We start from the raw sequence: 26816 nt of genomic DNA, 5'->3' as shown, positions 1-26816 counted from the left end.
GACCATGCACTGCATGGCAAGGAAAAGACGTCATGGAAAGCCTTCCAGTTAGTGGCAATAAATTTTCTCGGAAACAACAAGGCAGACAACTACAGGTTGTTGGTAGAAAACCTCCTCAAGGCATACAAAAGCCTTGGTTGCAACATATCACTAAAGATACATTTTTTGCACTCTCATCTAGATTTTTTTCCACCGAACTGCGGAGCAGTAAGTGACGAGCAAGGCGAGCGATTTCACCAGGACATTGCAACAATGGAGAAACGCTATCAGGGCAAATGGAGCCCATCAATGCTTGCAGACTATTGCTGGACAGTGACAAGAGATGCTCCATTTAATGAATACAAGAGACAAGCCAAGAAACGCTGAGTAGACACTGAATAGGACTAAACTATGTACATAATAGTTTTTTGCCTTTTGTTTCATAATAAATTTTGTTTATATAACCCTTTTGCTGATTTTTAAAGTGTTACATAAACAGGACAGGTGAAATATTATCATGTAAAGCAACCATAAACACATGAAAAGACCTAGGTTTACAATTTATGATTAAAACTCTACTATCTACACAATATACATAGACATAACATGTAAAAACTTAAATATCTTAGAAACAGTAGCCAATCAGTTGTTTTAATTGTCATATTTGAATTCAGCACATCAAAATACATAATAAATAGCACATTTTATCTCTGAAGCAGACGACTTCTCAAAAATTGTAGACCAGTGTATTCTTGAGATAGAAACCAACAGCTTGTTAACCTTTACTGCTGCTGTACCTTGGACCAACAATTGTAATGCCCGAACTATCAGAGACCTACATAACTTTCTTCTGTCTTATTAATAATTCAATGTCATTTGCTTTACAGAATACAGAGTTTGGGGATTATTTCTACCCAAGTGAGCTACTTCAAATTTAAACACATTAAATTTCATATTCCACCATTCAGCCTGTTCACCCAGTCTGTTAAGATTATGCTAAGAAACTACATCCCTCTGAGAGTTTTAACCACTCTTCCTACTTATTTCTAATTTGCTAAATTACTTGTTACAGATTTTTATCATTGTTTAAATATTTACAAGTACAGGCACCATACTGTCATCAGTTACACTGGTAAAGTGTGTGTCACATCCCCTGCTGGTGGCTGCTGCACTGAAGGATATTAGCCTACTGCTGCTACCTCCAATGGAAGATTCTTCCTTAGCTCAAGTAATATATGGTAGGTCAGATCAAATTAGACCCTTATAGGCTTAAAAATCTGTGAAGTTTGAGCTGTGTACTGAAGTTCCCAGATTCAAATTTGTCTAACAATTCTTGGAAGAAGAAAGGGTTAGAACTCTCTCTCCACACACACACACCCTTTAATTACAAGTTTCTATTTACTATGGGGTTTTTGGTAATGCACTGATTATGCTTTTGAACACTGCAAGAGGGCTCTTTGGACCTGTTGCAAAAGGGGGCAGTTTGCATAAGAAGCTATAATACCAACTAATTTCTGGAGATTTAGGTTCTAGATTGTCACAAGGTTGCAGACTATATCTCCTACAGAAATACAAATTGTTCCATGTTCTTTATGCCTTAATCTCAGTTCCACAGTCCTTCTTGTCTATGCAGTAATTTATGTAGAGAAGGAAGAAAAGTCCAAGTTCAAAAGGTTAAAATAAATATTAACTTTCAAATTAAAGAGAGCAGGCAGTAAGCACAGTTTTTGCACTGCATCTGTTGATACTCCATAATATGAATGTTTCATGTGGAATGTGTAGCGTGTGAAATATAGATTAGAAAAGTAATATCAGGGAAAATGTTACAAGTCAGCCTTGTGCATGTGTAACTATTAGGTCAACTGAGATTAGGAGTGAATTCTGGTCCATGCATTTTATAAATGGATAGAGTCTCTGAACATCAAGCAGATATTGTGTAGAACACACAGTCCTTGCCAACAGGTTCATCAACTAGTATTGGCACCCATTCCAATGAGAAGCGCTGTCCCACTTTTCTAGCAGGAGTGAATACTGTAGTCATTACCTTGAGCAGGAAGCTGGTAAGGAAACAACGATAGTATATAAAAAAATATATATATATAATGCTGGCACCGCAAAAGCAAAGATTCTTTGACATGAATGCTATAACAGTTTTAGATACTTTCTTTGAAATTAGGGAAATGGGTCAGACTTGGAGCTAGCAAACATACACATTATTTGCAGTGACTGCAAGCACACATTTCCTGGAAGGCCTGGCCTGTATTTCTCTGACTTGATGCGTTTAAGGGTTGTACTTTTCTCTCTTTCTTTTGCAGCAGAGAATAGAAGTATATTATTTTCTTTTTGTGAAAGAAAACTTGGCATGTGATGGCCTGGTTGGGCTTTGTTGTTGGGATGTGAAGAAATTGACATGACTAAATGACAGAAACAAAATAGCAGTTTCAAGCCACATATTAAAGACTTGAACACTTATTTTTGGTAGCAAGAAAAGCTATTAAATCAGACCATGGCTTTTTATAGCTGAAGGGCTTGAAGAATGGGAGGGATGTGAACACTTGCAAGAAAAGGATATTTTATCTGCTGCTTGCAAGGCAGACACAAACCCCTACTGAGCCGTACCCATATTTATTCTTTATACTTCATTGCACTGTCTTTGGTAATGTTATTTTTGTTATCAAATAATGCTCAGCACATGCAGATTTTAAATCATGTTATTAAATGTTATACTAAAAACTGGCCCTCCAGGGAGGGACACTGTGAATTTAACCTTTTAACATAAAAAGCAGAAGAACTAGCATGAACACAGTTGGGTTTTTTTCATCCACCTTCTGATTTGGAACTCTGGCTGCCTTTCCCAGCCTCTGACTTCTCAGTATACTGCCCCCTTTCTCCACAGGTCCAGAGGGCCCTCTTTCAGTGGAACTGGCACAGCTCCATAGCACATGTGATTTAGAGAGCGTGGGCCCCTTCAGTGGATGAAACCATGGGGGCTCCCTCCAGGCTGTCGTACCCATCTGGAGGAGAAGCAAGTGTGGGACCAGAGGATTAGGGGATATAATAACAAGAATAAAACTATACATTCTTGTTTTCTATGCTGCACTGTACTGCATGTTCTGAGGATTCCCCTCTCTCTCTCTCTCTCTCTCTAGGTCCTTATGTGTCCCTCCTCTTTATAGTATCTGAGTGCCTCAGCATCATTAATTCATTTTTTTCCTCAGAAGACCCCCCATTTTACAGATGGGGAATTAAGGCACAGGTAAATTAATCTACTTGCACAAGGTCACAGTGTCTCAAGTCCCACTCCAGTGCCCAAGCTGCTAGAAAATCCTTCCTATCCTCTTGATAAGTACTCCTGTTTCTAGCTATTTAAGGTACTTATATGGCCCCCATATAAATAGTATCTGAGCACATCATAAGCTTTATCCTCACAGAAACCCTGTCAGATAGAGAAGTAGTATTATCCCCACTTGTTTGGAGTCAGTACTCAATGTATGGGCGTATGGGGACAAGGATAAAGACAAGCTGGGCTATATTGTTTCACCTTAGTCACTGCTCTGCTCTTGGATCACTGGTTAAGGCTTCTCCCTCCCCCAATAAATGCTGTGAATGTGTTTTATTAATAAGAATTGTTAAAGTTCTGTTTGAGAGCTTTTCTGCACCACCTTGGCTAAGCCTAAGCAGCTACCAGAAGCTTAACTGATGTCCGTTAAAGGAGAATTGATTTCATATTGTATAACAAATATAAAATTTCTTATTACAAAAGAAGGAACACATCTGTATTGAAGACTGATGTGAGGCTAGTAACTTGATAGGTAACACACTCCCCTCCTAATTGCTACTGAACCAGTACCTCAGCACAGCATTAAGGGCAGTCTGCCGTGGAAGGGGCTATAGATTTGAGTGAAACAAAACTAAGCCCTGACAATCCATGCTCTAAATAATTTCCAGGTGCATATCAAGAGGCTGCTTTTGACTCAGAAAGCCTTAAGTAGTTTGGATTCTGCCTACTGTTTTACACCTGTGCAAATGGAGTGAGTTTGTGCAACACATTACCTTTCTGATTTGGCAGCCACTTTGCCCAGGTGTGAATGATTATACAGGATGCAGGGCAAAGGGGAATCATCACTGACATCACTGTGTGTGGTGATACCACTGATGAGATCAGCTGAAGTACTTGAATTCACTGACTGTACAGTATGTTAAGTGATCACACGGACACTAGAATTTTCTCCAACAAAGTTTGAGGCTATTGACCTTCAGAGTATTTTGGATTATGAGTTAAGGAGATTGGAAGCCACTGGTAGGTGGTATGGGTGAGGAGTTATAATTATTTTTATACTGTTCATGCATCTAGTGCCCAGAACAGGCATCTTTTATAAATAAAAAAATATAGGTACAATAGCACATATTAAAAAGAATTGTTGTGTTGATATTGATGCCTTGTTCAAATTCCCATTGAAGTAATTACATTCTGCTTACAAATAATTCCCTAGTAGTTTCAGTTGTAAAATTTATTCTTCGTGTCCCTTTCTAAATAGAACCATGTAGTGTTACTGCAGAAGAACACCTGAGAAATTACACTCATTTATGAGTGGATTTTGTCTGAATGTATCTAATTTTTATTTAAATCTAACGTTTCTGAATCTAAACAAGGTACTCTCATTTTCTTGGGCTTTATCTCTCAAATAGTAAACTTAGCATAAATTAATGAACCCCCAGCACTCAAATGTGTCAAAATAGCTCACCAAAATGGTTAGACTTGCCTGTCTGTACTGTGTTTCCCTTTTTCAATATCACCTGCAGACTAGGATTTCCAATTACTTTTGTTGTTGAAAATCCCAGCTTCCATTTTTAGATTAAATGCATTTTTTTTACATCTAGTATATGCAATTGATATTCATAGATATTCTGTTTTCAAGCATGACAACTTTAGAATTGTTGGTGTCAGAGTTTTGAGAAAAGTTCAAGAAATTTTTGTAAAACTGATTTTTATTTCAATCAAATACAAATGTGCATATGGTTAAAAATAAAACAAACAGAAAAAGTCAAGACATTATTCTCTATTTCCTGTTTTTAAACGTTAAACATACCAAATGGTTTCTCCTACATTGTTGAGAAGGTTTTCTGAGATAGAGTTCTTATGGTTAGTACATTCCACCCCTTCTCCTTCTTCTCCATTCCCCCTAAAAATCTTTACCATATACATATTTTTTGTAAATGATCAATCTGTGAAATGTTCATTATAAGTGTGTTAAATTTCTTCAGCCGGACCTCTGAGCTGAATGTACAGATATGAGACTAAATATAAATTGCCTTTGTGTTTTAAGAAATATAATTAGAACATAAGAATGTCCACACTTGATGAGACCAATGGTCTAAATACCACAGGATCCTGTCTTCTGAGTGCCAGTGCCAGATGCTTCAGAAGGAATGAACAGAAGAGGACAATTTATCATGATCCATCCCCTGGTGTCCTGTCCCAGCTTCTGGCAGTCAGAGGTTTAGGGGCAGTCAGAACATGAGTTGCTTTCCTGACTATCTTAGCTAGTTGCTGTCGATGGACCTATCCTCCATGAACTTATCTAATTCTTTTTTCAATCCAATTATACTTTTGGCCTTCACAACATCCCCCAGGACTGAGTTCCACTGGTTGACTGTGCATTGTGTGAAGAAGTACTTCCTTCTGTATGCTTTATACATGCTGCCTGTTAATTTCATTGAGTGACCCTGGGTTCTTATATTATGTGAAGGGGTAAATAATACTTCCTTATTCACTTTGTCCACATCAGTCATGATTTTATAGACCTTTATCATATTCCCCACTTAGGTATCTCTTTTCTATGTTGAACTGTCCCAGTCTTTTTAATCTCTCCTCATGCAAAAGCTGTTCCATGCCCCTAATCACTTTTATTGCTCTTCTCTGTGCTTTTTTCCCCCAATTCGAATATCTTTTTTGAGATGGGGTGACTAGAATTGTATTCAGTATTCATGGTGTGGGGATACTTTGGATTTAGATAGCAGCATTATATTTTTTGTTTTAATATCTAGCCCTTTTCTAATGGTTTCTAACATTGCTAGCTTTTTTGACAGCTGCAGCATATTGAGCACATGTTTTCACAGAACTAGTCACAATGACTTCAAGGTCTCTTTCTTGAGTGGTAATAGTTAATCTAGACCCCATCATTTTCCATAACGTGCATTACTTTGCCTTTAACAACACTGAATTTCATCTGCCATTTTGTTGCCCAGTCACCCAGTTTTAGGACATCACTCAAACTCTTCACAGAGTTTGCCTTAACTATTTTGAGTAATTTTGTATTGTTTCCAAACATTACCACCTCACACCTTATCCCTTTTTCAAATAATTTGATTGTTGAAAAGCACTGGTCCCAGTACAGATCCTGGGGTGACCCCCCCGCTATTTACCTCTCTCCGCTGTGAAAATTGACCATTTATTCCTACCCTTTGTTTCCTATCTTTTAACCAGTTACCAATCCACGAGAGGACCTTCCCCATGACAGCTTACTTTGCTTAAGAGCATTTGGTGCAGGACCTTGTCAAAAACCTTTCTGAAAGTGCCAGTAAAATATATCCAGTGGATCACCCTTGTCCACTTCTTTGTTGACCCCTTCTCCCTTAGAAATCTAATAGATTGGTGAAGTATGATTTCCCATTATTCAAGCTTTTATGTATGTATGTATGTATGTATATAGAATGTCTGTATATAGATGATTTTTAAGAAAACAGAAAAAACTATATGATGTACAGCTGTATATCTAGAGGTGCAAGATTGAAATGCCAATCATTAGTGAACTATTAAACTATTCCCATGCTGACTGTAAAGAGTAAGGGTATGCTGTTCTGCAATTTTGTTGTGGGCAGGAACACAGTAGTTATTTACCCATGACCTCCATATAGTTCAGGAGCAGTTAAAGTAACTTGTATCTGAATATATAGGTCTTGATATTGCCCTGCCAGTGCAAGTATATAGGTATGAGAGAGCTCAAGGAGCCTTCACTCGACCTTACTTTTCACCCAGAGGAAGAGAACACACTCATAGTACCTGTGCTTTGGGGGGAATTTAGGGACTGCTCCCTATGTATCCTTGTGACAGCATCTGCTGTACTAACAACTCAGCAGCAACTCCTTGTAGCTCACCCGGTCTGACACCCCTTCCTGAAGTTACTCAGCCCGCCATTCCCCTCACTTACTCCATGGTTTGACATGCACCCAGAGCTGCTGTGCTTTCTGCTTCATGGATTAGGCCTCCAGCTAAGTCACATTAAAGTTCTTCCCCCTTCTGGGGTATCATCAAAGTCTGCTTCCAGCCATCCCCAAACAGGCTATCCTTAGTGTGTCACTCCAGCAGTGACTTGCAGAGGAACTCATGGCCACCTGCACATCTACATTGGGGTTCAATCCAGGGGCCCTTAATCCAGCAGCTCTGAGCTCTTACTCTGCCACCCTTTCTGCTCCTTCCACGGACTGATTCCTGTCTTTCTCCCTTGTATCCAGGAGTATGAAGTCAGATCTCTTCCTTTCAGTCTACCAACTTCCTCTCTTTAGAGATCCCGCCTAGCTGGACTTCATCACCAATTAGGCCCTAGAATGCCCTGAATTTCCTCCAGGTGCAGCTGAAGGTTAATTAGCCTGATTTACCCTTCAGGCTTTGTATGGGTGGACACTCCCATCACAGTCCTTATAAGTGCAAACCACTGCAAAATGCATAGGACTGATATGGGGCTAAGTCATCATTTCCACTCAGCATTGATCCATCCAGATGGGCATCCTGTGGGAATGGGGGAGAAAGGAGCAGGCTGCACCATCCTAATGGTTGATTTTATTAAGAGCACTTTCCCTGTACACAAAAGATCTTGGGGAGATACTATAGGTGGGATCCATGAAAGCATTTATGTGCCCAAACCCCAGGCTTAGGTGCTTAAGTGCCTGTGTTAGGGATCTAAGTCCCAGTTTTGACTCCACTGCAATCCACAAAACTCCAGTCAAACCCTGTAGGTGCCTAAACTGATACAGGGCTTGAGCTTTTCAGGGTAACACTTCCCTAGGTGTCTATGTTTCTACCTCTGGGAATGTGCACTGCTGCCTCATGATACCTATCTCCCACCTAATCCCCAGGGATTCATGAACCAGGGAAAGACAATCATTTGGCTGCTTAAATCATGTGTGGGGCCTGATCCAGTAGGTATGCTCAGAGGCAGCTTACCATATTAGGTCCTAGTTATAAATTCCACAAGAGAAGGATGGAGAGGTGGTGGTCATGTCCACCTTATAACTGTTAGCCCAGTGGTTAGAGTACTATGGGATCTGGGTGACCCAGTTCAATTCCCCCCACTTAGGCAGAGAAAAGAATTAAATAGGGGTCTCCCACCTCTCAGGAGAGTTCTCTAACTACTGAGCTGTGGGATAGCTTGTTGTGGGAGAGTATACTCCCTCAGTCTTGCCTGTTGAAGCTGTTCCACTTTGGGTAAATAATGAAAGAGTGATTGGAACAGTGAACTGGACTCAGGGTGTCCCATCTCCTAGGTGGGTGCTCTAGTCACCGGGCTAGAAGAGTCATATTCTTCCTCTCTCTGTCTGGCCCAGTGACTATTTTAATATTTATCCTGAGTGCAACAGCTTCAACAGGAGAGACTGAGGGCACAGTAACTCAGACTATCCCATAGTTCAGTGGTTAGAGCACTCTCCATCAGGAGACCCAGGTTCAATTTCCCTGCCAGAGAGGGAGAAAGGATTTGAACAAGAATTTCCATTCTTCCCCTCTGGCAGGGTCTCTAATCCTGAATCTGGGTCTCTGACATCCCTGATGATTGCTCTAACCACTGGCATAAAAGGTGGATATCCCCTCATCTTGCCATTTTGTGTGTAGCAAGGCAGCACCTAATTCATTCCCTCAAGAAATGATTTAGTCATCTAAGCTGCCTAACTCTAGACACTGGGTCCCCATTCATGGATCATTAAGCAGAATTTGGTGCCTCCCTGCAGCCTGGACTTAGGTGCCATTCTTGGAGAGAAGGGAGGGGCTTAGCACATGTCTCTTATCAGCATCTCCTAGTGACTAGCTTAGGTGGCTCTCTGCCTATGGTGCTGGCTGTAATGGATCATATGCTGAGGCACTTATCTCTCCTCATCCATTGAATAAGTAGCCTAGGTGCCTAACTTAGCTTGAGGGGTCTCGGTATTTTTCCTTTGTTTTTCTAGGCACCTAAAAGTTGGGTGCCATGACGTTCAGCATTGCAACACCTAAGTCCTTTTGTGGATCCCACCGTGTGCCTTTTCTTATTCCTTATCCCAAGGATATTCACACAATCTGGTCCATAAAGCTCAGAGAGTCCTTGGGATGAAAAGTCTGTATAAATATAAGGTGTGAGACTGTGCCATTACCTTAGGAGTGAGAAAGGGAAAACTGGGGGAAAGTCTTAATAGGAATTAAACATATTTAATAGCTGAGAGACACAGCAAACAGCAGGAAATTGAAAAATAAATATTTTAAGGCAGCAGCTGCTTGACTCAGCCAAGGACACCCCCGCCCATCTTCTCCCTTACACCCAAGAAAAGCATGCTGGAAAAAAAGATCTATAAGAAAGCAACCCTGCATTCCAGAGCTTTAATAGGCACTAGGCAGTCTTTAGGAAAGGTTGTCTGAGAGCAGTGAGAATGGTGGTTGTAGGAGCAGGAGCAGTAGCTTGTATGTGCTGAATATCACACAAGATATTGTGATTATATAGTCATTTTGTTCTGTATTGATTACCTTACAACTGAGAGTATTACATTGCAGCAAACTCCAAAAGATAAGCATAGATCCAATTACAGTGTCCAATAACTTGGCATACATGCCTCAAATAGTGCAGATTTTTGGTTCATGGTAAACAGATTGCAATATTCTTCATGTCAAAACAAAACATTAAAATGTGTGTGTGTGTGTGTGTGTGTGTGTGTGTGTGTGTGTGTGTGTGTGTGTCCTGGGATGAATGTATTGTTCTTATGGGAGCTCAGAGATACTTATGAAAATAATGTAAACCATGAGAAAATGTTAATGTTGTCTTATGTTGTACCCACATTTCTTACAAGTACTCTGCATTTATTACTGTGGCTTTGGGCACAATATAAAGAAAAGAAAGACATGGGAGGCTGTGGAATGATTATGATTTTCAGAGTTTTAAAAAAAAGTAACTTTAATATTCTTTGCAACAATGCCTTGCCTAGTGCTCAGAAGCAGCCCGAAAACATACATTATCATTGCATGCTCATAAGAAACTCATTTTTTTTTCACTGAAAACAAACTACTCAGCTATCCTGCTCTTCAAAGATACATGAAAACATTTTTCTTTGGTTTTGATCTGCTTGAGTTTGCTTTCCAGCCCCTGTTTTCTTTTGGATTCAAACTAACCCAAATTTTAAAGAAAAACTCTGCCAAAATGACCAGTTTTCACCCACTTTTACATTAAAGCTATTCTTTGCAAAATAGTGAATTTCTCATGCAAAATCATAAATTGATCAATATTTGCTGGAAGATAGGTAGGTAGAAAAGAAAAGACCAAAAAAGGATATTCTGTTTGCTTTGATTTATTGGCATTTAGTAACATCATTCCAGTCAGCACTAATGGAATAGGAAGCTTGTCTTTGTTCATGAATTGTTCACAAACAAATCCTGATTTCTTTGAATGCATTAATTATTTTTAAGTGTTTACTGAACAGTTTGGATGTATAATATTCAGACTATGGGTATTTACAAATGGTTCACATCCAATATTGCCTATTTGTGTTTGGCCACCTAAGTCACATAGCATTGTTTGTTTTCTATGACTGAAACTTTTAAAACAGAAGAGTAATGAAAAACAAATATCAAATAATAAATGTTTTGGCTAAACAATCATTTCATATCTAACTTTTGTGACCATTTTGGGATTGTGTACCTTTCATGAATACCCAAATATCTGTGAGCAGCGAATAAATTGACTACATAAATACTAACAAAATAATTGTTGGAAATTAATTTCTGAAGCTTACTTGGGGCTCAGAATTAGAAATTAATTTTGTGTTTTTCAGTATTCGACCAGCTCTGAAGGCTCTCCATCCCCCTATACCCCAGATACTATACTGAAAATGTACCCCTTAGAGTGATGCATGTTTGTGACAAAAAGTTTTGTGTGTGTGTGTCTTTAAAGTACCAAACTGAGATACCTGGAAATCAAAGTTCTCTATTTTATCCACAGAGGAAGTAGTGCAGCAATTCAAGCTCTCTCACACTGTCCACATTCCTGCAAAACATTCAAGCATATGCATAACTTTAAGCATGAGAATAGGATTGACTATTCTGGGATAGACTACCCATGCTTAAAGTTAAGCCCTTTGCTGGATCAGGGTCATTGTGCCTCAACTGTGATCTGATCACTCATTGGTCCTCTGATGAAAATTCAGAAAGATTTGCCAGTTCTGATGGTGCTTTTTACAATGTTGGACATCGGACTACTAGAAAATAGGCCAAGACCACTGACTAATTTTAATACACTACCATACAGCCATAAGATGATAACATTTTGTCTTTATCATCTAAACAGAATTTGACTCTGATCTAATGATGAAAAGGGTTAATTGCCATTACTAATATGTTGACTATTCTAGTCCCCTAATAAGTAGTTTTATGAAGCTCTTTTATACTTGCTTTTTCTATTTACTTTCTTCTCGCATTTGATTAATTTCAGTGTGATTGAAATTCAAACAGCAGGCAATTAGTAAATGTAAATTTCTTATGCTGTACTTTTCTTTTGTTCTGTTATTTCAGTATCTGATTAAAGGCTTAGAAAATGGTATATTAGTTACCTTGTCTTGTGAATCATAATTAAAATAAAGGGTATAATATTAATAACTAATATATCAATGTAGGCAAGATATAAAACAATTTTTGAATCAGTTCCTAATATGTGGATCAAATCTCAGTAGAGTATTAAGTACTACATTAACTGTGAATTTCACACGTTCTTTGTTCTCTTAACCATGCTTGTCTACTGGGATAAGAAGTTAGGCTCAGAATCAAATACTCTGTCCCGGCTTCTCTTAGTGGAGTCTTGTGCTCATTCATTTATGCACAAGAAAATTTGAGAGCAGGAACAATGATTCCTAATGTCTTTTTTTGTCAATGAATTAAGGAAGATTTAATGAAATTCCTTGTACCATTCATCTACCTGTCATGTTAAACCACTATAATATTTTTCTCTTGGTGATTAGAAAATTGAGAATTATGGAGCACAGTCTTCAGCTCAGTAATTTTAAAACAAAAATTTTTTGTCCAGCAACTTATTTCATGGATTGAACATTTAAAAGTAATGGGCTAGGTTAGGAATCACAAAGTAGCTGCTCTTTCCAATGCTGCATTAGGGATTTTAGAATTTCTCATGCTTCATACCTTTAGCCCTATTTTTGTGATAGTCACAAACTTTTAAATTAAGAAATTTACATTTTTTCTAGTTAAGGAACATGTGTTGCTTTTTCTGTTGACTCATGTCAACGTATTTGCTGCATAGTATGAACAATTTTCACTATCTGAATGATTCGATGTGATGGTTCACTTTGATCATTCATTTTTCATTATTTGTGAATGATCAACTAAATTACATGATATTGCTTCTCTTTCCTAAGCTGAAATTTAGTATACATAGCAATAAAAATTAACAAACGAGGAAAAAGAAAAAAAATTAATAGTAATCATGTTTGTTTGTGTTCATGCAAATAAGGATATTCATGCAAAGAACAGAAATTCCCCAAACATTTGTGCTACTAAAAATGTTTTCATGGAAATATTCATAAATAGTGTATAATATGGAGTATGAACATCAAACTGAGCAGCTGTTCAGAAAACTGATACATTTGGTGATGTTAGACCAGCAAACTTTGACAAAAACATAAATCCTATAAGAACCAGAATTCCTGGTTCCTCAGAGGAAGTCAAAAAGCCTACACAGCATTTGGCATTTTCTCCACTTAAGAATTGATTTCCTTACCATGAAGAGAGATTGGTCAAGATCTTTAGCAGTCCTGGAAGACTAGCAACACTCAAAATAGCAACAACAAAGGAATGGTGGTGACTGTACTGTGTAGAAACAAGGTAGTGGCTTTCTCTCTTTTGTGGTTTAGAAGCTGCCAGAACCCAACCAGAGAAGTAGTGTGTATATATGTCTCTAGGCCTTGCATGTTCTGTATATTCAGTAAACAACATTATTAGACCTCTGTGGGTCTTTTATATTATGTTTATGTAAAAAGCAAAGTATACAACAGTGGTGGTGGTGGTGGGTGGATTAAAAAATATTCTCTATTGTTGTATGGCAGTCAGGGCAAGTGAGCAAAGGAATTCCCTTCACCCTGAGGAAAGGGGCACATTCAGCCAATCAGAACCCCCCATATCATCCAACCACCTATTAGAGGGCAGAAGAGGTGGGAGCTGCAAAGGAATTCTTGCCCATGGCCCATGCGGGCATGGGGATGCTGTGTGACTGGAAGCCCTGACCCCACACTCCAATTTTTGCATGCCATGGCCACACCCAAGAAAAGTGGAGAGGCAAAACCAGAGGACAAGCCCATCCATCGCAAGCTCCTGCTTGAACATCCCAACTCCATGCTTCACCAAGGGCATTTATGATAGAATGACTGCATCATTGTGAGGGTTATTAGGAAGGGAAGACAGACAATATGCTCCAAATTCTAGCAATTTCATTTTTTAAATAAATAGAAAAATTTGAACAACTCATTAAGGTTCATTTCCCTTGGGATTCTCAGCAAGAGGCAGACTAACTGCCATCTCACCAACTAGTATCCACACCCTTTTCACTTTTTAATTGTTCCACACATGCTGTGGAAGCACCAGGGAAATATCATGATAAGAATGTAGTATGTTTACCCCTTTTCTCTCTCCTGACTTGGTAGACTCTGAAAATATGATCAATATATACTGGCGGAGGATTTGCTCACATAGCATTATAAGTTTTGTATACACCCATAATTTAAATGAGTATGGGAAAAGGGAAATGGTGATTATTGCATGCAAAAACCTTTGATCCTTCTTCAGCTATTCTTTTACAGTCCCTAACACTGAACAAAAATGTCAGCTGCAAACCCATCTTTCTGTAAACCTCAGCAAATAATCCTTGAATGATACAAAGCCTTAATGACTCTACAAAACTGATGAGAGATGATAGGCCAGGCACTTTACATTTGACAACCACTCAATAGGGTTTTCTGAATGAATAGACATCAATTGTACAGTACCACTCTGAGACCTTTTGAGATGAAAAGGGATATTGGCATTTGAATCACTTCGCTGATATTACTGCAATGATTTCCATGGACAAGTGAGCCACAGTGACAAAAGAATTTCACATGGAGCACAGTGAGGATTTTAAAGAACAGAGAGTCCAACCCTGCAGGTTTTACACGTGCAAAAGTCCTATTAACTTCAATAAGAATTCTGAATGCTTATAAACCAGATGATCCTTGTACTGCAGCCTCTATGCAATATATCACTTAAGTCTTGTGGTAGCAAAACCCAAGTGAGGGATCATTCAACATAAGGGGTGTATGTTCTAAAAGGGAATGCTCAGGAAGCCCTTTCATTCTAACGATCCTAAGTTAGGTTTTCAGAACTTTGTTATTGCCACAAGCCAATGTCACTTTGAGCAGTCCCAGGCTCTTATAACACAATAAGTAGTAGAAGAAGTGAACAGAACAGCATCAAGATGATGGCCTTGTGTGACTCAAGGACATCTAGATGCCAACTGACAGAGCTCACAGGAGGCATACGGGTTATAGTAATCCCCAGGGTCTGATATCTACATTCTAATTCACCAAAGAGGTTTTTGCTGGAAGCCTGTGTCACACTGGTTATCATAATCTTTGCAAAATGTATATGTGGACAATGTGTAAGGAGATAATTTACAATATATAGACTTGTGTTCTTAAGGTCTTGTAGTTAAAGGAAGGTCATTCAAGGTATGTCTACACTGTAATTAAAAAACAGCATCTGGCCTGTGCCAGCTGACTCAGGCATTCCCCCCAACCTCAGCGCCCCCATCCTTCCACCCCGCCCCCGTACACAGGGTGGGCAGCCCCAGTGCCAGCAGCCCCCTGAGCACCGGGCAGCATGGTCCCAGTGCCCCGGGGCCTCACAGTTCTTGGTGGCCCCAGCCACCCCAGCATGCTTCCCTGAAGAGCAGAAGCCAACCTGCCTGGGTTGGGGACAAGGGTCCAAGGACAAGCAGGAGGGGGGCTTCTGGGCAGATTGTGGGTGGGGCCACGCTGGGCTGTTTGGGGAGGCATAGCCTCCCCCAGCCTATGATACATGCCACCCATGGCTAAGAGGCTATTCAATGGCCATGTAGACAGTCAGGCTCAAGCTGGAGCCTTGGCTTTAGGACCCGGTCAGGTGGGAGGGTCCCAGAGCTTGGGTTGCAGCCCAAGCCTGAATAGCTACATCGCAATTAAACAGTGTCTTAGCCTGAGCCCTGCGAGCCCACATCAGCTGTCATGGGCCAACCATGGGTATCTAATTGCAGTGTAGACATACCCTCAAAGATCATATGGCTTGAGTCAGACTTCTCCAGACAGGATGTGGGAGACACTTACCTCCCTAGCTGACCATTGTACGTTTTTATAATAGAAGTGTATTAGCATTTTGAGTCAAATGCTAATGAAGAGCTTGAGACACTTCAGGAGGAAAATTAACAGGAAGAGGTAAAGAGTGGGGTTGTTTTCAGGCACAGATCAAAGGTCTGAGGACCTATAATGGGGGGTGCAGAATGATGCCCAGACACCCTTCTTCAGGGGGAGGTGAGCTGTCAGCAGACTTGGACTCCATGAAAGGAAGGCCTCAGCTATTGTGGTTGAGAAATGCAGTGAGAAGGACTTCGGGGTAAGCAGTACCTTATTAGACAGCAAGGCATCTTGTGAGTCGCATTTAGGCTCCAGACAGTGTATTATGACTTTATTTTATATGTAACCCCTTGTTTCCAATATTTCTGTTCACTAGCATTTAAAACTCTGTTCTCTGTTAAATAAACTTTTATATTGGCTTTCTCTATAAACAAATCTAAGTGCCATGTTTTAAGCAGCGCTGTATCCTATGGTATGACTAGTCAGATGCAGTGTACTGTTCCTGTGGGAACAGCAGGCCTTGTAATTCTGTGAGTGTCCAGCGTATAAGGGTCTGGACACTGCAGGGGAATGCTCGGAAGACAGGGATTAGTATGTGCTTATCGCTAGCCTGAGTGAGGAACAGTGAAGCCTATAGAGAGTGCTTGTGTTGCCCATGTCTAGTGAAGTCGGGCAGCTGACCCCTGGCAGGCAAAGCTAAGGCTCCCTCATGCTCAGGGTAGGTGCTAGAGAAGTGCGTCCCAACCATGGGTAGCCTCGGAAATCATCAGACATGCCAGCTTTGTTGTGCTCAGGGCTGCTGAAAATATCTGTTTAGGGGGGTTGGGCCCTTTGGGTGGGATTTTCAAAGATGTCCCAAAATGGCTTAATTCTGTTCCTATTAAAGTAATGGTAAAATTTGCAAAATTTTTGTTAGATAAAGGTGGCAAAGTGAGATTGAGGGCTAGAGGAAGCTGTCATCCTTGCACCTCAGTGATGAGCTTTCCAATGAGAAACTGCAGAATTGGAATTAATTTGCAAACTGGACACCATTAAATTAGGCTTGAATAAAGACTGAGTGGATGGGACATTACACAAAGTAAAAACTATTTCCCCATGCTTGTTTTCCCCCCCTATTATTACTCACACTTTCTTGTCAACTGTTGGAAATTGGCCATCCTGATTATCACTACAATTTTTTTTCTCCCGCTGATAATAGCCCACCTTAATGTATTACTCTCATTATAGGTAGTATGGGAACACCCATTTTTTCATGTTCTCTGTGTATATATATATCTTCCTACTGTATTTTCCACTGCATGCATCCGATGAAGTGGGTTTTACCCCATGAAAGCTTATGCTCAAATAAATATGTTAGTCTCTAAGGTGCCACAAGTACTCCTAGTTCTTTTTGCTCTATTAAATATAGCAATTTTAAACTGTCACTATGTACATACTTGATATGGGGTACCTTATAGGTCTACCCACAAGCTCTTGCTCTGAGTGTGTTTGAAGTGTTGTTGGAACTGTTGTCACTGGTCTAAAGATTTATCTATTTGACATATGGAAAGAAGACTTATAGTCATAAAAATAAACATTTTGAGTGATAGACTATTAATATGTCTTAAATAATGCCCTCTAGGACAAGGGAGGAAAAAATAATGAAGAAAACTCAGAGGGATTCTTTTGTCACTGAAGATATGAATAGTAACAAGTCAAAAGCTACTAGCCCAATAGGCAGGGTTTTCAGATTTTTATTGTTGAGCTAATTTGTTCATGACTTCTTTCGTGTTTTAAAACTCTTGTTTGAATTCAAAGCTCATGAAAGTGAGAAATTTATATCATTTTCTACAGCCAAACATAATGTAGGAGGACACTAACACGGTTTTGCCAGCATACTTAATCCTAAACTATCCGAGTCTTGGCATAGAGAGAATGCTATTGTGTTAATTTGTGTGGTTATTTTATAATGTAACCAAACAAACATCCATGAGGGACTGAGTGAATTCCCCCAATTCTTTCTTTCTCAACAACTTCTTGTTCTTTCTCAACAACTTTTGAAAGTCTCCAGTGAACCAACAAAAACGGAGTGGAGGGACAAGGTGAAAGTGCAATCTAGTAAGTGCTATTGCATAGATTAGTTATTTCAACTTCATTCTAAGGAAGAAAATTACAGATGATTAGCAAATACATTCCCAATGCCACATCCCTCCAAAACATTTAAAAATAAACCTAATTGCAGGTCCTATCTGAATACAAATACAGTTTAGAGAAGAGCAAAAGCTTTTTTCTTTAGTCAAGTTATATCTTTACTTAAAAGCAATTCAATATGATGAATGTAACATTATCAAAGCTTTCCTAAATAATCTACAGAACATACCTCAATTTAAATACACTACCAATCAACAAACCCCACTGCTCCATTCCGCTGCAAGACCATGACAATTTAATGAAAACATTACAACCAACTTGGCTTTGAGCCTGGTTGTTTGTAAGGGGAAATCCTACAAAGGGTTTGGAGGAGAAAAATCTATCCACAATTGTGAAGGAATTCCTTGAAGAAATACTAATGCACAAGCTCTCCAGTTCCTGGCAAACTGCCATTATCTCAGTCATTCCAAAATAAAAGATCCCACACTTTGTAGTTAGTATAGATCAAGTTCTCTTTTAAATATTGACCTTAGACTATTAACAAAAATAATAGTGAAATGATTAGAACTGTAGGAAATGCTCATTAACACAGATCAAACAGGCCTCATAGCTAACAGACTCAGAGCCTAGAGTCTGAGGAGCAATTGTTCAACATAATGAAAAATTCAAAAATTGACAGAAGAAAATGTTACTTTCCCTAGATGCCAGATATGCACTTGACTGAGTCAATTAAAGTATTGAATAATGTGTGATGTCCGCTTAAATATATCACTCAGATTAAAACACTCTAATCACTCCCAAAGGTATAGGTCAGAGTGAAAACTCTTAATTCAGATGTGTTTAAACTACATGAAGTAGTAGAGAGGCATGAAGTAAGGTTGTCCTGTGCCCTCTCCTATTTACCCTGGCAATTAAAAACTTGACAGTCATAATTAGGGAGAACAAAAATAATCAGACTAAGGTGGGGGGGGGAAAGCTAAACAAACTTTCTGTGCAGATATCAAACCATTATTTATTTCTTAATACAGAAAGTCCATCCCCAAATTATCTTTTACACTAGAGAATTTAGGAGCACCATTTGGTCATAAAATCTATAGCATAAAAAAAGAGACCATGATGATATGTGCCCAGAAACTTGCTGATTTAATGGGGGGAAAAGAAGGCTTGTAGAATTTAAGACCTCAGGTAACAAGAAATCAAAAACATATGAAGTCAGCAGTGATAAACTTGTCATTATAAATTAAAATGCTCAGGCTAATGGAAGAAACTTCCTGTGACAGACTGACATCCTGCAGTAGCCTGGATGAACTTTATTTAATTAAGTTTAACATCTTTGGGATCCATTAGATAAAAATGCAATTTTGTATGTGTTAATATGGAATTGCCTGTATATAGAAACCTTGTCTAGGAGACTGACTCTGGAAGAGGGTGGAGCAGGGGCAGGGGTGCAGCCATGGGAGAAGGGGTGGAGTGGGGGCAGGACCTGGTGCAGAGCAGGTGGTTGAGCACCTCTGGAACTTTGGAAAGTTGGTGCCTGTGTGAGGATGAACTAAACAGGTTATCAGTGTGCTTGTTCTGAGCTGAAGCTGTGATGAACTTGTAACCATAAGGAATCCCCTTGGATGGTGGTTTGAAAGATTGTTTCTGCCTGAATCCATGTTAGGATTGGGGTTAACTCTGGTAAAACTTATTAGCATGTGTATAGGTTTTTAATTGTTTTAATATGTTTTCTCTGTAATGCTTTTTACCTTAAGAATAAAATAGGCTTGCATAGGAAGTGCTGCGTGGTACCTTATAACTGTAGCCTTAGAGCTGTTAACTGTCTCCAAAGAGAAAGTAAGCAGGTGTCCTTGGGCAACTTGTCTGGGAATAATAAAGTGAAGGCAGGGAATTGTGTAGTCTGGAGATACCCAGTTAGAAGGGAGAGAGAGATGGGTGTCTCCACCCAAGAAAGGTGACAGCCTGGAGGGCCAGAAGTTTGAGAGTGGGTGCCCTTGCTGGACCACTGAGGGGAACTACAGATGCAGTTGCCCTAAGCTATGACACTTGCAGGTTGTTTGGATAAAAGTACTACTCATACTTCAGGATGGGGACATACTTTTAGAAATCTAAACTTTTGCATGTAATATAATAATATGCAGAAGTCAATAAGACATTGCATGTGCAAAAACTCTTTTTGCCCACGCAGCTCTGTCTTTGCACGTCTAACTGAAACATCCTGGGTCAGCTTGGATTATACTTTGGAAACAGTGGTCTTTATTTTTACTCCAATATAACGTTATTACCTTTGACTTTTTAACATATTAACTTTTTCATACAGTTAATAACTACATATCTTGTTTTCCATCCTTGGTTCCAGGCCAAGGATACGATACAAAATCCTGCTAATTCCCAAACTAAACCTTGCCCAATATTTGGCTATCATCCAACTAAAATATTTAACCAAGAAAATTGGAAGAAGACCAAATATTAAATTGTTTGCAAGTGAACAGACTCCATTCTTTGTGCATACCCTCCCTTTTATAAGCATCACCACAAAAGCCACTCGATGACACAAACCTTTAGAATATGGACTTTGCTGTATGAAAAATGGAATTACACATCTTTAAAACAACCACAATTCCTACTGTTCCTAGCTTTAAGAAAGATTGAGAAACTTTGAATATTATACAAGCCAGTTGGACTGAAATATGAGAAGGTGAGGGTAAGTGTATTTGAAATAGAATGAATGAACAAGGAGAAATGGCATTAAGTATAAAACAATATTTACAAATTAGATAATTGGACAATACAAAATCTGGTACATAATGAAGAGAGAAATGTCTCCTACTGAACTCTTCATTAGCCAAATAAAAAACAAAGAAACAAAAAACTCTTCCACAAATTGGCCAGATTTATAGAATCTTGGTTGGTGAACTAAGTTAACATACCCTAAAACATATTACGAACAAATGGGAGTACATAGGTAAAAAAACCACTATGCCTCCCACCCCCACCAATACATACAAAATGCAGACATCTTTCCTTTTCTATCAATTTAATTTTGTCCCTTTCCTCCTTAACTTCTACTGGCTCCTCATTTGCAATCACATCAAACACAAGCCTCTTTCCACCTTCCAAACTGTACATAATTCTGTACCTCATAATACTAATCCTCTCTTGTCGAGCTTTATGACACCTGTGGCCCCCTCTGGTATGCTAGTGTTCTCACTCCCATCTGTACATTTGTCAGTTTCTCAGACAATCACCTTCATGCTCTCTTCTCTACAGCTGCTTATCATAGAATCATAGAAGATTAGGTTTGGAAAAGACCTCAGGAGGTCATCTAGTCCAACCCCCTACTTAAAGCAGGACCAACCCCAACTAAATCATCCCAGCCAGGGCTTTGTCAAGCCGGGCATTAAAAATCTCTAAGGATGGAGATTCCACTGCCTCCCTAGGTAACTCATTCCAGTGTTTCACCACCCTCCTAGTGAAATAGTTTTTCCTAATATCCAACTTAGACCTCCCCCACTGCAACTTGAAACCATTGTTCCTTGTTCTGTCATCTGCCATCACTGAGAACAGCCGAGCTCCATCCTCTTTGGAACCTCCGGGGAGTTGAAGGCTGCTATCAAATCCCCGCTCACTCTTCTCTTCTGCAGACTAAATAAGCCTAGTTCCCTCAGCCTCTCATCATAAATCATGTGCTCCAGCCCCCTAAGCATTTTTGTTGTCCTCTGCTAGATTCTCTCCACATCCTTTCTGTAGTGGGGGGCCTAAAACTGGATACAATACTCCAGATGTGGCCAGGGGCGGCAGCTTTGTAGAAATTTTGGTGATGCCCAGAATGCCCAGAGCCCACTCCCCCCAAACTCCACCCCCTACCTGCCTAAGGCTCTGGGAGGGAGTTTGGGTGGGGGAAGGAGGTCTGGGGTGCAGGCCCTGGGCTGGTGCAGGGGATTGGGATGCAGGAGGAATGCAGGATGGAGGATCTGGGAGGGAGTTTGGGTGAGGGAGAAGGTCTGGGGTGCAGGCTGTGTGATGGAATTTGGATGCTGGGTGCAGGCTTTGGGCTGGGGCAGGGGATGGGGGTGCAAGAGGGGGTGAGAGGTGTAGGCTCTGGGAGGGAGTTTGGGGGCAGGAGGGGGTGTATGGGAAGGGAGTGGGGGTGCAGGCTCTGGGAGACGGCGGGGGGGGTGCCGCGCTTATCTGGGGCTCGTAGGCAGGGCAGGCTGGGGGGCCTCTGTGTGCTGCTATCCACAAGCACTGCTACCATGGGGTGCTTGGGGCGGGAGCAGCATGTATAGACACAGAGACCGCCCCCCTCACTCACCCAGGGGCTGTAGGGAGGGGCCGACAGCCTCGCGGAGTGAGCAGGCAGGAAGCCGCACAGCTCCGCTGCACTGCCGGTGTGGGTAGGGGCCAAGGGGCAGAAGGTTATTGCAGCTTGCTGTGTGCTCCACAATCTCTGTGAGAGCAAGGGGGAGACATTTATGGCGGGGTGGGAGGTGGAGGCAAATCGCCTGGCTGCTGATTACACCCAGCCAGACAGCCGGGCGATTAGAAGAGCCCAGCGGGACGTGCTGTGCATCTGGGAAGCTTTGAAAGCTAGGTTCCAGAGTGAGCAGGGTAACCTGTGACTATTGAGTTTGTTTAAAACAGAAGCTGAATCTGCCCCCGTTTCTTTACCCAGTTAATGTTGACTATCCTCTCCAGTTACCAACCACCTTCCCCCCGTTCCAACACACCTTTAAAAATAAAATAAACGAAACTTTGTTCATTAACACCATTTTCTTTATTAAGGATTTTGCGGTAAAGGGTTGAAACTGGGATGCAGACTGTGGTGGGGAGCATTGTAGTGATGGAAAGGACGCTTCTAAACTCGAGGAATGACAGGCTCCTGCTCCTAGAGCGGTCCGCAGTGGTGGACCGGTTGTTTCAATGGAGCCTGCCACCCCTCCTTTTCGGGACTCTGTGTGTGGGGGCTATGTGACTTTGTGGCGGGAGAGGGCGGTTACAGATCCCTTGCTGCGTGGCTCTGTCATCCAGGCTAAGGACCGCTGCATAAGATCTGTAACCGCCCTCCCCCACCACAAACTCACATAGCCCCCCTCCACACAGAACATGAAAACCACCTCCCAGACTGATCAGGGTGCCTAGTGACTGCAATGTGTGTGTGACCTTCTGCTGAACCTGCCCCCGTGTCCGTACCCTGGTAAAGGTGACTGTCCTCTCCAATTACCAACCCCCTTCCCCCCCTTCAAACACACTCTCCTCTAAAAGAACATGACGGAAACAGTAATTAACAGAAACATATTTTTTATTAACAACTACACAGTTAGGGGATGAAACTGGGACGGGGGCTTGGGTGAGGTGCTTTTGGAGTGAAGGAAAGGACTTATCAAATCTTTGGGAATAAGAGCCTTCTGCTACTTGAGCAGTCTGCAGGGGTGGAATGACTGTTTTCACAGCCCCTGCCCCCCCTCCTTCTTGGGACTTTGGGTGGGGGGGGGGATGGGATGGGACTTTGTGGTGGGGGAGGACGGTTAGAGATAGAATGCAACGGGGCTCTGTCCTCCTGCCTCTGGTCTGCAGAACATCTACAAGATGCTGGAGCATGTCCGTTTGCTCCCTCATTAGTCCAAGCAGCGTTTGAGTCGCCTGCTGGTCTTCCTGCCGCCACCTGTACTCCCATTCGCTGTGTGATCACTGGTATTGCGACATGTTCTCCCTCCACTGGGTCTGCTGGGCCGCCTCGGCTCGGGAGCAGCCCATAAGTTCTGAGAACATCTCGTCCCGTGTCCTTCTCTTTCATCGCCTGATCTGCGTCAGCCTCTGGGAGGGGGATGCCGGGGTAGCTCGGGAGACACTCGCAGCTGTGGGATGTGAAAAAGGGAGTGAATTCCTCAGAAAGATACAGTTTTGCGAACAATGAATATAGTCTTTCTCTGTGAACAATACCATGCACAGTACCTATCACATGCGCACTCAGTACAAGGTTGAATTTTCGGCCTTCCCAATGAGTGCCTGGGGTCTTGCTGTACAGATCGCACAAGCGGGGCCGGACAATGGAATTCGGCTAGCAGGTGGACATGGTAAGCCGTAGACTTTTGGCTGCTTAAAGCTTAATTTATAGCAGTGCCCTCCTTTCATGTTCCAAGCAATGCTCCTAGCGTTGGCCAGTTCCTGCTGCCGGCAATCCGGCCAGCATGAACTCTCCCCCTGTCCCACCCCACTCGCGGATGTCCCCGGGAAAGATCCCTGCATGCTGCCCCTCTCCCGCCTCCACCGCGTGGCTGTAAACCGCCGGTTACAGTTATGTAAAGGAACAGGCAATCAGTCCCAATACTAACATTCCCCTAATTCAAAGCAGGTCACCATGAGTGATATCACTCTGATGAGGATTTCGGAGACAGAGAAAGACCACATGCTGCATGAATGCCAGCAAACACCAGGGCTGTATGCCGCCATGCTTTGCGAGGCAATGATCCCGGAGTACTTGCTGCTAGCCTGGCGCGGAAACGTTTCCTACCATGGAGGAGGCAATAAGGCCGCTCTCCCCAGGAACCTGATGCAAAGGCTTTCACATTACCTCCAGGAGAGCTTCGTGGAGATGTCCCTGGAGGATTTCTACTCTATCCCCAGACATGTTAACAGACTTTTCCAGTAGCTGTACTGGCAAGGACTAAAAAGTTAAGCACCTATGGCAAACTAATCATTAAAAACCCATTGCTAACATACCATGCCTATTCTATTCAAAATAAATGTTTAAAACACTTACCTACTGATGTTTCACCTGATTCACGGTCCGAGTTACCGCCTTGGGAGGGTTGGTAGGGGATCTCCATGAGGGTGATGAAGAGATCCTGGCTGTCGGGGAAATCAGCGTTGAAAGTGCTGTTGACTGCCTCGTCCTCCTCATCTCCTTCCTCATCTTCCCCGTCTGCGAACATCTCTGAGGAAGTGGCCATCGACAATACCCCATCGTCAGAGTCCACGGACAGTGGTGGGGTAGTGGTGGCAGCCGCACCTAGAATGGAATGCAGTGCCTCGTAGAAACGGCATGTCTAGGGCTGGGATCCGGAGCGTCCGTTTGACTCTTTGGTCTTCTGGTACCCTTGTATCAGCAGCTTGATTTTCACGCGGCACTGCGTTGCATCCCAGCTGTATCCTCTCTCCGTCATGGCTTTTGAGATCTTCTCGTAGATCTTTGCATTCCGTCTTTTCGATCGCAGCTCCAAAAGCACGGACTCATCGCCCCACACAGCGATCAGATCCAAGACTTCCCGATCAGTCCATGCTGGGGCCCTCTTTCTATTCTGCGATTGCATGGTCACCTCTGCTGGAGAGCTCTGCATCGTTGCCAGTGCTGCTGAGCTCGCCATGATGTCCAAACAGGAAATGAGATTCAAACTGGCCAGACAGGAAAAGGAATTCAAATTTTCCTGGGGCTTTTCCTGTGTGGCTGTCCAGAGCGTCAACAGAGTGGTGCACTGTGGGATAGCTCCCGGAGCTATAAGCGTCGAATTCCATCCACACCTACCCTAATTCGACATGGCCATGTTGAATTTAGCTCTACTCCCCTCGTCGGGGAGGAGTACAGAAATCGATTTAAAGGCCTGGTCCACACTAACCCCCCACTTCGAACTAAGATACGCAACTTCAGCTACATGAAAAACGTAGCTGAAGTCGAAGTACCTTAGTTCGAACTTACCGCGTACTCCTCTCAGCGAGCACTTCCGGGATCGATCCGGGATCGATTTATCGCTTCTAGACGATTGCCCTACTTTCTCAGTATGAATCAGAAGCCCTCCCCTGTTGAATCCTCCTCCTTGTGTTTCTTCCGGTATCCCACTTCCCCACGGTTTAGATCACCATCCCCTGGAGAACTTAATTTAAAGCCCTCCTGACTAGGTTAGCAGGTCTGCCTGTGAAGATGCTCTTCCCTCTCTTTGTTAGGGGAATCCCATATCTTCCTAGCAATCCTTCTTCCTGGAAGAACATCCCATGGGTGAAGAATCCAGAGCCTCTCTTCGACGTCACCTGTGCAACCATGCATTTATCTGCACAATTTGATGGTCCCTACCTGGACATTTCCTTCAACAGGGAGGATGGAGGAGAACTGGACTTGCATCTCAACCTTCTTTATCCTTCTTCCCAGAGCCATGTAGTCTGTGGTGACCGACTCAAGGTCATTCTTGGCAGTATCATTGGTGCCCAGGTGGAGAAGTAGGAAGGGGTAGCGGTCCGAGGGCTTGATCAGTCTTGGCAGACACTCTGTGTCATCCTGAATTCTAGCTTCAGGCAAACAGCACACTTCTTGAGTCTCTCGGTCTGGACAGCAGATGGATGACTCGTCCCCTTAGGAGGAAGTCCCAGACCACCACCACCATTTATATCCTCCTCTTGGGAGTGGTGGTCATGGAACCCCCACCCCTAGGACAATGCATCTCATGCCTTCCGGTCGATGGGATCTCCTTCCGATCCCTTCCATCCGATAACTCTTCCAAACCATTCTCTACCGTAGTACCTGTGCAGAGAGCCTGAAAATAGTTTCTTACCTCTCTCTGCATTGGGGGTACATGGGTTCTCCTCTTTCTTCTTCTGGGGGTCACATGCTACCAATTTTCTTTCCCGTTCTTCAGTGTTTTCTATGATTCTTCAGCATGCAGTGCCTATAGTACCAAACACTGACTTCTATCTAGAAAATCTTCATTTTAGCTGATGCAATGCGGGGTTGATACTTGGGTCTCTAGTCCTTTAACCTTCTCTTCCAATATGGAGAACAGATTGCACTTCGTAAAGACAAAGTTGCTTCTATCCTCTGGAGAAAGACAAACATGGCACATCCTTTGCAAGTCACAACAGCTGATTGCTCACTATCCATATTGTCTTCCTTCTAAGAGCCTCTTCAGATGTTGTATTTACTGCTCACAGGAGCCGGAAAGGCAAAAATCTCTGTGGGAACTCCTCCCAGGTGAACTCCCAGGCAAACTTCCTTTGTTTGCTTGTCCTCAGTTCGCCCTCACTCCATTCACAACTGGCTGCTTTTTTTATAAGGCTGC

Source organism: Malaclemys terrapin, chromosome 5 (genome assembly GCF_027887155.1).
Source record: "Malaclemys terrapin pileata isolate rMalTer1 chromosome 5, rMalTer1.hap1, whole genome shotgun sequence".
In the NCBI taxonomy this organism is placed as follows: Eukaryota; Metazoa; Chordata; order Testudines; family Emydidae; genus Malaclemys; species Malaclemys terrapin.
This window is presented reverse-complemented; position numbering follows the sequence as displayed.